General features: G+C 36.2%; 1 long non-coding RNA gene across 1 annotated transcript in view; it reads left to right on the top strand.

The window, feature by feature from the left end:
• The first annotated feature begins 14,982 nt into the window (after nucleotides 1–14,982).
• LOC107589384 (uncharacterized) overlaps nucleotides 14,983–16,368 on the top strand; it is a 1,813-nt gene continuing 427 nt past the window's right edge. Inside the window, exon 1 of the long non-coding RNA XR_001609672.1 lies at nucleotides 14,983–16,314. This is a non-coding gene — a long non-coding RNA (uncharacterized lncRNA). The remainder of the gene's footprint in view (nucleotides 16,315–16,368) is intronic.

The raw sequence follows: 16,368 nt of genomic DNA, 5'->3' as shown, positions 1-16,368 counted from the left end.
TTTCTACCCCTGAACGAAAAACTAAAATTTGAGCTGAATTCTCGTTTTTCGTTGTTTTTTTTGTTTTGTTTTTTCAAACGAAAAAGGAGCCGTTTTAAAATTTTTCTACTTTCAATATTAAATCAAAAAATGAATGAACGAATGATATATGGATTGATCTGAATCTGCTAATGCGTATTTATGTAATTAGTTGTGTGATAATCTACTCCTGTGTGTGTGCCTGAACGAAAAACTAAAATTTAAGCTGAATTCTCGTTTTTCGTTGTTTTTTTTGTTTCGTTTTTTCAAACGAAAAAGGAGCCGTTTTTAAATTTTTCTACTTTCAATATTAAATCAAAAAATGAATGAACGAATGATATATGGATTACCAGCAATAATAACTTCTCTATTGTTGTTCAGTTGTTGTACAAGTAGAATGATTGGTTGGAGTAGTCTTTGTCCCGCCCCTCCTCCATTGTTTGGACAGCTGGGTAAAAAGTGACAGTGACAAGCGCTACGTTTTACCCAAAGCTAAACAGTTGAGTTTATCAACTTTCAGCTACAAAAAAACAACAAAAAAACAGAGCAAACAAACTTGTAAAATGTTATAATGGCAGTGCATCATAATTCAATGTCATCATCAGTTTGCCAAAAAGAACACAATACGTTTTATGCACCATTTACACGTGGTATGGAGCAGGTGTACATTTCTTTCGTACCAACTAACATTTTGAAAATACAAACACTTTCATGAATCCGAAAATTTACTGCAGAACAGCTTTATGAACGAGTTACACAAAAATTTGTTCTGTTCGTGTTTCATGAATGAGGCCCAATGATTTTATATTCTCATCCAATTTTTTATGGGAAATTTTTCTACTTTCAATATTAAATCAAAAAATGAATGAACGAATGATATATGGATTACCAGCAATAATAACTTCTCTATTGTTGTTCAGTTGTTGTACAAGTAGAATGATTGGTTGGTGTAGTCTTTGTCCCGCCCCTCCTCCATTGTTTGGACAGCTGGGTAAAAAGTGACAGTGACAAGCGCTACGTTTTACCCAAAGCTAAACAGTTGAGTTTATCAACTTTCAGCTACAAAAAAACAACAAAAAAAACAGAGCAAACAAACTTGTAAAATGTTATAATGGCAGTGCATCATAATTCAATGTCATCATCAGTTTGCCAAAAAGAACACAAAACGTTTTACTTATACGTTTTATTATGCCATATATTTGTCACCGCAATTGTGCTTTAAAAGTCCCATGTCACCTCGTCCAGTGCAGACTGATTATGATGATTTTTATTTGCGTTTGACGCATTGCGATCATGCTCGGGATCTGTGAATGATCAAGTTTTGTATAATCCTGAGTTTATCCTCATTCACTGATCCTATTGTGAATTTATTTCATGTTTGTGAAACGCTAAGATTTATTTGTGGATCTCATTCTATTTATTCGTCAATATGTTTAATTTTTGTTAATCTCTTTACATTTATTTGTGGATCATAATCTATTTATTTGGAATAAAGCAACAATTCTACCCCCATAATTTTTTGGGGAGGCATTGCCTACAAATTACACACATTCACAAGTTTATAAATAGTACATTTAAATGAGGGGCATTTCCTCCGAGGAGGCATGGGAGGAAACGCCCCTCATTTAAATTTACTATTTATAAACTTGTGAATGTGTGTAATTTTTTCTTATGCATACATTAGTCAGTATGTTTTTGAAAGAAGTCTCTTATTATGCTCACCAAGGGTGCATTTATTTAATCAAAAGCAGTAATATTGTACAAATATTACTACAGTTCAAAATATAGCTATTTTCTATTTTATTATATTTAAAAATGTACTTTATTCCTGTAATGGTAAAGCTGAATTTTCAGCATCAGCATTCTTACAGTCCATGCACTTTCGTATTATGGAAGAGATCACTTAGAACATTCTGAACATTGACTCATTTTGTTTTCCACAGAAGAAAGAACAACAAATAGGTGGGGAAATAACAAGAGAACTATTGCTTCAACTGTTTGAAATCCAGACTCAGACTGAAACAATAGTACAATATGAAGTGACAGCTCTAACACAAAAATGGTTACATGACAGTTCTACTCCTTTTTGAGTTCAATCACTGCTTTTTGTTTGTCCAGAAAGATAGAGAAGGTGGGAAACTATGCCCTAGTTTATTGAGCACCTAAGCAATAATGTAGGATCAGACAGTACCAACAGGAGAAAGAAACTGCTCAGCAGAGAGCAATTCCTTTGATTCCAATTTGCAGTTTCCTTATGATGTTGAAGTGCAATGTCAGACGTGAGACTCCTAATCACACTCTCTTATCATGTTTACGTTGAACTTGTGCATGTGTTTTATGTAAATGCGTGTTTTTGATGCGTGCGCATGCGTGTCCTCATGCCACAGGACTCCAATTAAACATGGACTCTCAGTGGAGATAATTAGGAAAGATGTTACATCTCAATATAGCTACCAATGAATCACAAATCTCTGTACAACTCCCTCATAACCAACAACAAGCTCATTTATACACACCAGCGTATTACACATTCCTCACAGAGAAGTCATTATTTTCACCTTCCTTTTATTCTAAAGCTTTCCATGTCAGAATTGTTGATTTGGTGCAACGCATTTCAAACAAACTAAAAGTGATGTTTGTATTTGGAACACACATAGTTGAAATCTCTAAAAGTCTTTGAAAATCTGCTTCATATTTATTAAAGCATGCACAATGTTATGCTTTGATTGCATTAAAATAATGAGTTACATTTTGTATGGGAATTGAATTACAATAGCAACCACATTTTCCATGTTCTTTGAAAATAACTGCATGGAAAACTACACAGGGGATGTTGCGTTGCCCAAACCTGATTTGTATACGGTGGAACTCCAAATAAGCAGCATGCACAAATGGGAATTACAAGAACCAGAACTTAAAATTAATTCACCATCTGGCAGCCACAAAATCAAATCCCACTCTCCACAGTTTTTCCTGTGGCTGAGAAAGAACTGGTGTATTTGTCAAAGTGAGGTGATGATAAACAAAACCTTAATAAATACTGCCACTATTGTAATACAGTCGACAGACACAACACATTTTGAAGAGAAACTGACTCACTAGCTATGATCCGCTTTTTTAAAAAGTCCATATTAGAATCAGAAAACTAACTGTGTGAAAAGTTAGATAGCTTTTTTGCTTTGCTTGCAGCACTGTATTATCAATTTGCCTTTCATTCTTGATACTTTGACCTTTCTTTTCACTGACCCTTTTCCCCTTTTCTTTTTGCCTTTTTTCAAAGGGAAGGTACGGTGAATGTACCTTCCCCACAGCAAATTATCTTTTACTTTCTGCCCTGCTCTCTATGGGGTACAGTAGAGCACTGCTCTCAGACGTAATAAGAAGCCAAAGCCTGGAACATGAAGCTGGCTTACTTATATTATGGAGAGTAAAATTACTGCTGTATGTATGTATTCCAAGAGCAAATCAAAATGTTTACTGACAAAGACATGGTTATCATATTATTGAATTTAACAGGGGCAATTGTAACACATAAATTATAACAATTCGCTGCATCTCGAAATACCATCAGACCTCAAAATTGTAATATCATTGAAATGTCAATAATATTATCCAGCCAAATACTTGAAATGAAATAATGCTCATTGCAAATTTACAATGTCCTGACATTTACAATAACTCTAGCTTCTCTGTGTTTATCTTATTGGTAGTCAAAGTGGATAGACAACAGAACATGATGGGGAACAGGATCAGAAAGCAAAGCAGGCTGGTAATACAGACTTCTATCCCTTTTGGACCCCAAGGGGTAGCCATGCCTAATCAAAAATGTCTGCTGCATCATCCTGTTGTAACTGATTGCATAAATATCCTCATAATTAAACAGTACTTGAGTGTGGATAATATATTTCACATACTGAATGTATATTGAATATTATGTTGCCTTTCTGTTACATAAGCTTTCTGTTGTCGTTTGAACATCATTATTGGTTTTAAATAGGCAATATGCTATTATCCTATCAGTATTGCCAACTATGTTGGACAGACAGTGGTTTTCCAAAATCATTTGAGAATGTTGTTCATCATTTGCAATGTATTTGTTGCTATAACACAAGTTTGCTCCTGAAATATTTCAGGAAATGTTTAAGTCCTTCCAGTGAAATTTATTTTTCAAGCTGAATGTGGTTTATTTCAAAATTAACTGATTTGTTTTAGCGCCACTACACCCAAATGACTTAATCACTTACTCTTATTTCTTTAAAAAAAAGTATAAAAATGTTAATGCCGCAGAGGTGAATATGAAGACAGGCTGTTTTGGCAACAATGCTCACAGTGTTGAAAAGATTTGCATAACCCTTTTATGATTCAATTAAAAGTGGAAGAAATCAGTGTCACATTAGTTTTTTGGATAGCAAACATGCTCTTTCAGAAGTTTGTTTGTTTGACACTCGAGCCTCCTTTAAATGCCCCATGAGTGAAAACTTAAAATCACTAACACACTAAGAAGACAGCAAAATACAGCCACAACACCAACATCTAGGCTGGGTCCAAAATTGTGACTTTTAAAAAAGTATTTTCTATTTAGTATGAATTGTGTAGTATGCATTTAAAACGGGACGAACTACATTTGTCATGTTGTCAATGACGTGACTTAGCAGTGTCAGTTGTGTCGTTTCATTGCCATTTACAAATCCTTTCCCATGGCCTCATGGGATAGTGAAGTGTCCATTGGATGCGCACTTCTCACAAGAAGTAATAGGTCATATGGGAACTTTTCACTTACTTTTTCACGAATACTGTGAATTTGGACATTTTTACCCTTTGACAAACTGTTACAGCTAATATATAGCAGGAAAGGGTGTGATTTCGGATGCAGCCCTACTCTAGCTACTCTATGCTTCACAGACACTATAGTCTTCCTGCACATCTGCTCACAATGACCAGCAGATCAGTCTGACTGGTGCAGAAAAAGGGTGGGTTAAGAGTAAATCAGGGGTGCATTTCCCGAAAGCACCAGTAGCCATCTATGGTTGCAAGTTCCGCTAAACTATATTGCGACCATAGTTGCTTTTGGGAAACACACCCTATGTTTCAAACCACATAACATTCACCACTTACTACTAGCATTAAACTGACCTAGAATCAGCGAGCATGTAAAAATGATATGCAGCAACTACTGTGATTTTCCCCATTCTGATTAAATAAACAATTAATTTCAGACCTATAACATTTTTTTTATGTTTTTGAAAGAGGTCTTACTATGCCTGTATTTATTTGATCAAAACCTTTATACAGTAAAAACAGTAATATTATGAAATATTATAACAATTCTTAAATAATTGTTTTTCTATTTGAATATATTTTCAAATGTAATTTATTCCTGTGATGCAAAGCAGAATTTTCAACATTATTATTATAGTCTTCAGAGTCACATGATCCTTCATAAATCATTTTAATGTACTGATTTGATGCACAAGAAACATTTCTTATTTTATCAATGTTAAAAACAGTTATGCTGATTCATATTTATGTAGAGATGTTGATACATTTTCCCCCAGTATATTCTGATGAAAAAAAGGCTTTTATTTGAAATAAGAATTTGTAACATTATAAATGTATTTACTGTCACTTTTAAACAATTTAATGAATCCTTGCTGCATAAAAGTGTTTATTTATTTTTAAAAGTAGTGTTTGATTATCGTAAGTAATTTGCACTGAATATGTTGACTTCGCAGTCTAATCAGTTAATAAGCTACCTGAAACCATGGAGAATAACATTTTATGTTTTAGGGTACAAACTTGCTAATGTTTTAAACTAAAAACTAAGGAAATGTTTAATTTGATAATTTGTTGAACCATTCATTGATTTGTTTTCCTAAACAGTAACTAAAACAGCCAATGGACTCGCTTTGGGAACCAAGGTGGATAGGATTTGGCCAGGGGTGTCGAAACATGATTCAAAACTGTATCTCCCATGTGGGCACCGCAGCTCAATCCATCTGGAGCACATGCTAATCACTAGACCACGGTGCCAACTAGTGCTTCCTGTTGGCACCTGCGGCATCAAGTATTGGGTGTGCAGGTGGAGTGAACCCGTATGCTGACAGCACTGTAGCTTTGCCAACCACTGGCAGTGCTACGGCAGTGAAGATGAGCATGCGAGAGAGAAAAAAATAGAGAGAGAGAGACTGTGACAGTGTGTGTTGTGTCTTGGCATGTCAGCAAAGTGCCAAGAAAAAGGACATCATAATTATCACAGGTTAATCATAAGTCATTTTGACAAGCCCATGATAGCTTTATTAATTAAATACACTATATCTTCCAGAGAGACGACAGGGAGAGAACTGATGTGCTCTGGTACTTATCTTGTCAGTCCGTGCTGGGTTGCGTTGACTAGTGTGTGTGTGCCTGTTTAAATGTGTGTGCGTTTATGTGTCTGGGGGCGAGAGAAAGAGAGATAGACAGAGTGAGAGGAGAGCTGCATAGTGCTTTAAATGAGTTATCAGGCACCGAGCCTTGCTCAGCTACAGCTGCCACCCACACAAACACATTTATGCATTTCTCACTCAGGAAAACCTCTCGTTTGGGTCACATGGGGCGCAAAAAAATTCAGATAGTGCTTAATTAAAATGCATGCCGAGATCTCTACAATCACACACCTTACCACATTTCCAGGCGGTCTAACACACACGCACGTACACACACGCTTTCGCTCATACTGTTGAGCAACAGCGATCAGCTGACAAACATAGCCTCATTACGCCCATCTCCTGCTCTCTTTGGCTCTTATTCTCTCATTCTCTCACACACACTCTCATATACACACACCAGCACACATTCACACACAGGGCTCTTCACCTCATCCACCTAGGCAGAGGGAAACAGGCCCTCCCTACTACCATTCTGGTCTCCGTGGCAACAGCCAATCAAGTCATGTCTCTGAACAGGCCTGCCAGTAGGATAAGAGGAGACGAGAAACAGCCCGAGATGGTTGGGAAAGAGATTTAAAAAGAGAGAAATTATTTCGAAGCAACAAGGCAAAGCTTGAGGTCAAAGGGCAAAGGTTCATTTGTAGAACGTGGTTGGCCAGTTTATATCTTAAATGCAGTCTGATGTACTGCTGATATGTATATAATATAGTTAATACAGCTTATTTAATTAAATGTTACTATTTTTAATTATTATTTTTATTTTTAAATTATTATTACTTTCAATATTTTTATATAATATTCATGTCACTTACCACCAATAATTATATTAAATTATTCAATTAACATGTACTCAAAATTATTTATTATTTATTCAAATCTTTTTATTCATATTTTTTTTATTTTGTTAATTATTAAATTGTATATTAAAGGGGTCATGAACTGAGAAACCAAAATTCCCTTGATCTTTTGACGTATAAGAGTTCACTTGTGCTATAAAACAGTGGTTCTCAACTCAGGACCCACTGCGCTGCACATGTTGTATCTGTGTTTCTTATCTGACACACTCAGTACAGTTCATGAGTCTCTCCAATAACGAGCTGATGATCTGAATCAGGTGTGTTAAATAAGGTAGACATACAAAATGTGCAGAGCAGTGGGTCCCGAGGACTGGAGTTGAGATCTCTTTTAAAAACATCCAGAACTCAAAACTTTCTTGTTAACTTCTCTTTTTCTGCAAATGTGAGGAAAAGCGTACAGTGCACGTGATGCAAATTTTGTCATCAGAATAGTACACGCAGGTCACACATGTGCATTGAATTTATTTTGCAGTAATCAGTTGTTCCACAAGGTGGCAACACTGTCCCGGGCCATTGTTTCACAGTAGAAAATGAAACTTAAGAGATGGAACACAACAACAAAATAGCAGAGACTACAACAACAACAGACAGCTGCATTGACAAGCGCTTGTGAGCGAGCCCAGCTTTGGTTTAAAAGAGTTAAAAAATATTTGTTATCAGTCAGAAATGATGGGGAAAATAGAGTAGACACTGGACATGGATGAAGCTTTCAAAAACCCATGTGTCAACTGCCCGCGTTCGCGCACAACATCAAATGGAGTATACGTTGAAAGTCTACGCGTTCGAGTGTAAGCATACACTAGTGTACACATACAAAAACAAAGTATACTTTGGTCTTTAGTCTAAAAACAGCTTATATTGAAGGCAGTCTGCCAAAACGACAGCTTTTAGAATGGTCTACGCTATGATGTAATAGTGTGAATAAGCACTGCCTCCGCAGAAGAAGATCAATGCCTGCTTCTACATCACTGCCTGTTTAGCCCCGCCCACTGATTCGTGCATGTAGTGTTTACTAGAGAGGTGAACACGCAGGTCTACGCAGAAACCACACAATAAAGATGGCTCAAAAGACAACAAGACACTGTGAAGTGCCAAGTTTTGGAAAAAATAGTCTTTGCATTGCCTTCCTTCTGATCCCATCATTCGGAAAGCGTGGATGAATTTTATTTTTAATTAAGAACTCAGTCCATTGTTCACTTAATTTTACCACGGATTTGTTTACAAACAAGGAACAATTCGACACAGCATTTTCAAAAAGATTGAAACTATAAGACGATGCTGTGCCGTCTATATTGGATCCAACAGTAATGTCGCACCACACAAGTGTGAGTAACTGTCTCTTTTTACAGATCGTTTGAGTTATGCGCTTTTGACCTAAATCACAGCAGTGTCCATCTATGAGGAACATATTTTATATTTTATAATATTTTATATTTACAATTATTTTAAAATATGCATTTTATATTTTTTTAATTTTAATATTTTTTTATCATTATTTTATACATATACATTTTTAATTCTAATTTTAAAAAAAACATGTTAGGGTTGCCAGGTGTTGCTATTTGATTGCTAAGGTGATCTAAGTGGTTTTAGTAGATTGCTGTGTGGTTGCTCATTGGCCCAAATTAAAAGTATTTGGGCCTAATATGATATTCTGATATATAACAGTATATCAGAAACTACAGTTTCTGTTAATCTGTGCTTACGTCTTCAAAATGTCAAGATTTCAGCTCATTACTCTGCCTAGCCCGATATATTGTTCTATCAATAATTTGCACAGTCACAGTTCACAGAGTCTTAAAGTTGTGGCTCTTTCTCACTCATGACCCGTGCATGGCTACCTTAGAGTTGAGAAATTCATCTCAGGTGTGCCTTTTTCTCTAGGTTATTTGAAGGTGAGAGGCTGCAGTATTGAGCTGAAGGTGCTTATACTTTCTGTTGCCGGTGCTGTAGAGACGCTGCCTGAATAAATGGAGAGGAAGCAGGTCTTTCTGGTTTATTTTCTCCTGGTTGCCATGCAATTTTTTTGAGCAGCAAGCAAGAGGTCTTGTTGTTTGGCCAGAGCTGTCTTTAGATGAGTGAAGACAGACACTGTGGCATCAGTGGAATCTTGAGAGGCCTTTATTAAATAATAATAAAAAAACATAAAAAGAGAGATGAAAAGGAGAAGTGTCAAGGTAGAAGTTGGGAAGTCTATGGGGCATGAAACAATATAAAAGTGTGATATTCTCATCGGATATGGGAAATGCAAAAGGTCACGTTGAGCGGCGCAAGGCCAGGAGGTCATCGGGACCTCAAGGACAACTGGTGCGTGCAAGAAAAAGACCTTTCTCCCAAGAGCGAGATGCAATGCAAGATTTATGACTGCGGTGACGAGGCATAATAAACATCATATGTGCTCCATCACGTGCTGCCAGTATTGCGGCATTGTCGTACCCCTCCTCACCCGCTCCTGCTGAGATCCTGGACCTGGGCCGGCAATAGAATTTGGCGGCAAGCCATCATTTTAGGGCAAGATGATATTGAGTAAATGTTCTAATATGGGTCAAAGATGAAAAGGGTTTTTCAAGCATCAAAACAATAAAAGTTTAATACAGATTTTTTTCGTACATTAGAATACATCATTTCATTTTTAATGTTTCATTTGAACCTTTCTGAGAAAAAAATAATGACTATCATACATTTTTTAATTTTTTACAGAAAAAATGACATTAAAAGCCTTTATTTAAGGATCACAGTGCAGTCCCAAAACACTAAATCATTGTCATTTTAAATCTTTACTGATCTTTGCCACTATACTTCAAAACACTGAGTTTTACCCATTTGTCAGCAAGATGTTTTTAATATTTAAAATATAATAAAGTTTAGTATGATCACTTATTATTTTATATATTTTAATAAGTACAGGTCAGAGTATGTTGTTTTATTTTTACATACATATATCTCTTACACTGAATGATGATGCAACATTACAGGTGCATCTCATTAAATTAGAATGTCGTGGAAAAGTTTTTTACTGAATTACTGAATGAACTTTTCCACGACATTCTAATTTATTGAGATGCACCTGTATTTCAGCTATATTTTGACATTTTATTTTCACAAAAGTGATTTGAAACATTAAAGTAGACACTTTACATGATTGCATATTATTTACACAATAACAATTGTATATTCATAATTTATTGATTCTCCATAATTCCTCTTCTTTTATCATTTAAATTTTCCTTTCTAAAATAGCCTACTCAGAAAGTCTTCCAGTTTCGTGGACATTCACACAGAGATCAGTCAGGTGGCTACACAGCATTTGACAGCTGGATTTACAAAAATCATTTCAGGTTTAAGAAGTGTTTCAACACTGCATTAACTACTGATGAACACACAAATTTTTATTTGAATCACTCAGTTGGTTATTTTACCATGTATTACATTGGAAGGTGTTTGTCTTTCAAACACATTAAAATGCACAAATTCACCAACTTTTTTTGTCATCTGATGCTCTTTCACCTAATATATTTTTATTTGAAGTACCCCTGAGATTTTAAAATAAATATTTTAATAATGAACTATCACATTTGCAAGCTCATGGTGCTCTATGGTATTGGTTATTGTCACATGACATGCAGATAAACAAATAAAATATAAAAACATTTCAGTAAGTGTACATTTCTTTTCATTTAATATTCTTATGATTTAATTAATTATTAGCTTTTCATTAAACTCATAAACCCCCTGCAGTTCCAAACTCAGTTTGTAAAAAAAATGTAATTGTTTAAATGAATGTACAGTGAGAAATCTAGATTCTGCTACTGAAACGAGGCCTTGTGTACAGGTTGCATACAGTGAAATATTTCAAATTATTCAGTACATGAGTCGTTTTGAAAAGTCAGTTATTATGAAATCACATGCTTGAAGTGCACGCAGACAGCTGAGCTTTGCTTGAAGGTTACTCTCAAATCCAATAAAAGGACTAAATCTGCTTTCTTCATGTCACTTGAGAGATTATCTGTTATAATATTGAAAATTAGATGGTATCAAGCAGACACTATGACACAAACATGGTCGGTTGGTCACATTGTGAAACAACTTTGAAGACAACAATCTCTAGCTCTGTTTGTCCGAGCTTTCTTGCAATGACCGTGGGGTCCTAACGGCCCACTGTTACCAAGCAGTTGCTAAGGAGACAGGAATTTGAGGCAAAGAACTAGGATGAGGTGTGAGATGGAAAGAGAGATGAAGTAACAGAGAGGGAGGCAGGGTGAAAATTAATAAGTAGACTTGTATAAATTGCAGGAAGGGTATTGGAAGGTCTCGCATATGGTTTCTATTGAGACGTTTCTAATGAATAGGACCTCTCACTCATTCCTGTCTCTTAAGAACCTGTACATACAAAATCACACATATAATCACTTACACTTACACACCACTGTAGGCCTATATACATTCGCAATCATCTGCCCATAATAAACATTTTCATGCTGTTTAGATTTGGCCTTCTGTGTGAAAATCTGTCCCCTTTAGGATCCTGCTGTTTAGACTTTTCATTGCAAGTCAAAACCATTACCTGTCAAGCCTGCACATTACTTACAGTGAGGGTTAGTATTTTAGAACCAGTTCTTCTTCAGAACGGTAGTGGAACCAGTGATTTTCATGACATTAATAGTTCTTGAATGCCTATGTTCTTTTGCCAATGTGAAAAGATGGTAAAATACTCTGACAGTGTTTACTGCGCTGCTACTGAATCTGCAGCGCCACGACAAAAGAAATGATTAGTTGTGAGCTTGCAGTTTGAATTTAATATGTTGAAAGAGAAAGACTACGTGCAATGAAATGATAAAAAAGACCATATAGGCATCTTCCTTTTGCATTCTCCTCGCCGTTGTATGAAACAGCAAACACATTGAAGTCCGATTCACATTCTTTTTGAGCAACTCATTAAAAAGAACTGTTTCATAAGAGTCGTTCTTTATAATTGATTTATTACGAGCCTTTCTTATGAATCGAATAGCAGTGGTTTCCAGTGGTAGCCTATATTAATTCTTTCATTATTGCTGCATCCCCATATTTTGATACTCTTTTAATGCTCTAATGTATATAATATAAATTGTCTTTACCTGCTGTAGAGTCGTTCCGAAACGTCATGTGCAATAAAGATGTGGCTGAAAAAGGAAAGAAGACTTTTCCAAGTTGTTTCATAAAATTAATTAAACATCCACCTCACCCGGCGCTCTTTTTGCTTTCTGTCTCATAAAGTATCCTGTTTTCGATGTGAGAAACCGCTTGAATTTATTCAATGTATGAGTGGACTTTTCGAATAAATCAAACTGAATCGTGAACAATTTCAGACCTTTTTCTATAACAGTTTGACCGACTGAATCAAGAGTGATTCATATTATTCGCGAATCTGGCATCGTCCGATTCTAAACAGCTGACAGAAAATTGGTGAAATGTTGTCAGGTAAATGATTCTCAGAATGAATATCCATTGATAGACATGGAAATATCAGTGTTTTTTCACTGGGGCTCGCGTCTTTTATCTTGTAAATCGGTATTCAAGTTGTTCACGGGCGGGAACTGTTAACAGAACAGAACGTCATTCAGTTCCGGTATAATAACTTTTTAATAGTTATTAGACTTACGTCCGATCATATGACAATGTTTAGTTATATATTCGGAATGGAGTTTTTTGCAATATATGGTATTAAAAAAAATCGATTAACCTGTTAGCAATCAAGTGTTCCACCCGCGGTACACTACATACTTCGAGGGTTAACTTTGTGAAACACACACACACACACACAAAAAAAAACAGATTTCTGTTTACCTCACCCAAAAATGTGCTAGTTAAAGGGATCACCTAAAATCTATCATCACTTACCCTCCTGTTGTTACAAATCTGACGTTTTCTCTTCTGTGGAACACAACAGAATATATTTTGAAGAATGTGATTGACTTAAAAAAAGAAAGAAGAAAAAAAGCATTTCTCAAATGTTCCACAAAATGATGAGAGAATGTTCATTTTTGTACAAACTACCTCTTTAATATTCTGTCTTTTTCAATGATTGTGGATTCATACCATAAAGCAATTTACATACCATTCATACACCTCCTCATTAATGGAGAACCGCCTACATCTTTTCTCCATAAGATAATTCAAAACATCAACACGAGGCCTGAACTTCACTACCATCTACAGGTAAGCAGAAGCTTGTCAGGACCAGCCTGTTCTGGGATATCATTGTAATCAAACATAAAGGCTTTTGGCATGTTATGAAGCATGTACGGCCAGGCCTGGTTTATGGACCTTTAGCCCCAGGGCCTCAGACTGTCAGGGCCCTCCAAAGCCTCAGGCTGGAGTCTGCCAAAATAAGATGAGCAGCAGGGCTGCTGGTGCATATAACAAGCTGACAAATATGGCCCCCGGCCTCTTGGCGAATACAGCGTAAGCTGACCACTACTGCTTCTTGGCAGACCAGCATGAGCTGGTCTGTTTACTATTTTAGTCGTCTAATGTTAGCCTACCAAAATACAAATTTTTATCCGCATAACACTACAACCACCAAATCCAACAAAGCTTTTTCCTCAAACCATATAGCTGCTCAACAGCACTGACTCATCGCCTCCCCCAACCTCCCACCTGAAAAGTCTACTAGGCACTGAAAGGCATGCATATGTGTATGAAACAGTACCGTCCTCAGTGTAATAATTCTCCCTTCAACACTGCAATAATGCACTACACTGAGCACTACATTTCATATTAATGTCCCATTTATTGTTGCCCACTCCTGGTAATGTTCTTTTTATTTTTCTATTTCCATTTACTGTTTAATGTTGCCTGTCTTGTGCTAAATGTTCGCACTGGAGAAAGGACATTTTGTTTAGTCTCCAATGCAGCAGAAGAGAGCCGCAATAATAAACCTTGACTCGAGTCGGTGATCCAATTCAAAGTCTAGACCGTTTTCAATACACCTATTAAACTGATTTGTACAGACATAATTTTTCATAGGTATCCCTAACTTAATCAAAATTAGGTGCAACTACAGTCACAGTGAGACGTTTCAGAAAGCGAAAACATTTCACTTTGCAATTTCAATCTTTTCACCTGCAGTCTGTTGAAGGCCACTTGGGAGAATGGATGCTATATTTGAATGCTTCTCAGAGATGAAGATCGAGAAAGGTCATACTTTATGTGACCTTTTGGAGCGTTTTGAATTGGAACAGTTTCAAACTTTCGCCTACAGTTTAAGATACATCTATGAGAAGACTTAGGAGCATAATAGCCGTGTCTTGGCGCAAGCATTCGATGCGCAAGGCCAAACAGATGGCATGCAAACAGAATAAAGAGCCTTTTGCATGCCTGAAACTGGTTTGGATAGTTGGCTGATGGGGTGTGTGACACAGCTGCTGTTAAACTTTATTCAATTAGCTTAGAGACTGACAATAGCAACGAGTAAACAAAACGCACAAGCAAGGGCTGAGCTGCTATTTCACTTCTATCACAATTCAGATTGTGAGTCAGAGTTTGCCATTATGTTCTGGTCTACCAGTGGTTTATAACAAATCAGCTTCTGATCAGATTCCAAGGCATTCATTCAAAATGGCCTATTTACAAGTGACTTTGCTTTCAACCATCAATTCTGAAATAAATTGGTATTTACAGCACAAGGGATTCATTGTCAGTGAACAGGGGTAATTATTTATTGGTGTTTTATTGGGGGGGAACACATTTCCCAGCATCCCTATAGGCAGGAACAGTAGACATTACCAAGTGATGTTTGGTAGTGGTGCACTCATGAGATTCATAGTTCATAACAGTCACAAACAGGGAGCTGTTCATAATCCACATGTGGAAAAGGGATAAAATTATGAATACAATACCCGCAATAACATTTAGCAGAGCGCCGTCACCGCAAAAGCGACGACGGGCTACCAATGCCCATGAAAGAGTATGTGCACACAGTTACATAGAAAAATAGCACTGTCAAAAGTTTTTAAGCTCTTTAAGGTTTCAACCGTCACTTGCTTTAAGCTTCTTTTAAACAAACTGTACGTCTTTGACATGGCATCAAAAAGTAGCAAGTCAAAGGTGGTAGAAGAAGTTGTTCTGTCAAGAGAAAGGAACAGTCAGTCTACTATTTGTTTGTTTCAGGTTATATCAAATTCATACACACAAGGACTAGATTACGGCCCCCCCCCATTGCACTTGAGGCCTTGTCTCGGTGGATGGTTCCAACAGTGAATGGGCTCGACTGAGTAATTCAAGATGGTCTTGCAGTTACAAGGGAGGCAAGAGAGCAATACATTTCCTTTCGAAAAAGTATGTTGAAATGCTGAAAAGAAACGTGAGGATTATAATCATAACAACAGCAATGATAATGCAAGCAATCGTAATAATAGAGCAACAAGGTTCAAAAGGAAAAGACATTTAATTCCTATCTGAAAAGGAATAAAGTTATATATCCAGCACGGGTTTTTTTTTTTCCTTTTTTTAACAGAATCTTCTTCCAAAAAGAGTTGATAGTGCACTATTCATTTCCGTGGAATTATACAGCCACCATTAGCTGGCTTCAAAAAATTGGACAACAATCAAGCAAAAAAAGCCACAGTATCGCTGATCAGCGTGGCGTGTTTTTTTATAGTCATCCTAGACACCTGAGAAAACGGATAAGAAATCAGATCTGTCTTTTTTTTATCGGAAAGATACTACATTTATATATTCAAGTTATGCAAATTACATCTATAATCACATATTCAAGCATATACTCATGTACACACATATATCTAGTGAGAGAATAGTTTAATATTTAATATATAATATAATATTGTACTTTGTATGGTACAGTAGAATTAGGGTGCATGTTTTTTGGGGGGGATGTGGGGTTAATTTCGAGGAAATGTATAGATATACTCGTGTAGGTCTATGTATATATATATATATATATATATATATATATGTATGTATACGATCCCTCATACAATGATCAATAATCATAAGAAATCATAAGAGCAAAGGTTATAGGCAAACAGGTTATAACTGTTGGGTTATGTGCGTCTGGGTGAAGAGAC

The sequence above is a fragment of the Sinocyclocheilus grahami genome, unplaced genomic scaffold, assembly GCF_001515645.1.
Source record: "Sinocyclocheilus grahami isolate Dianchi unplaced genomic scaffold, SAMN03320097.WGS_v1.1 scaffold116.1, whole genome shotgun sequence".
Taxonomy (NCBI): Eukaryota; Metazoa; Chordata; class Actinopteri; order Cypriniformes; family Cyprinidae; genus Sinocyclocheilus; species Sinocyclocheilus grahami.
Note: the sequence above shows the minus strand (reverse complement) of the source record. Positions and strands in the feature narration are given on the sequence as shown.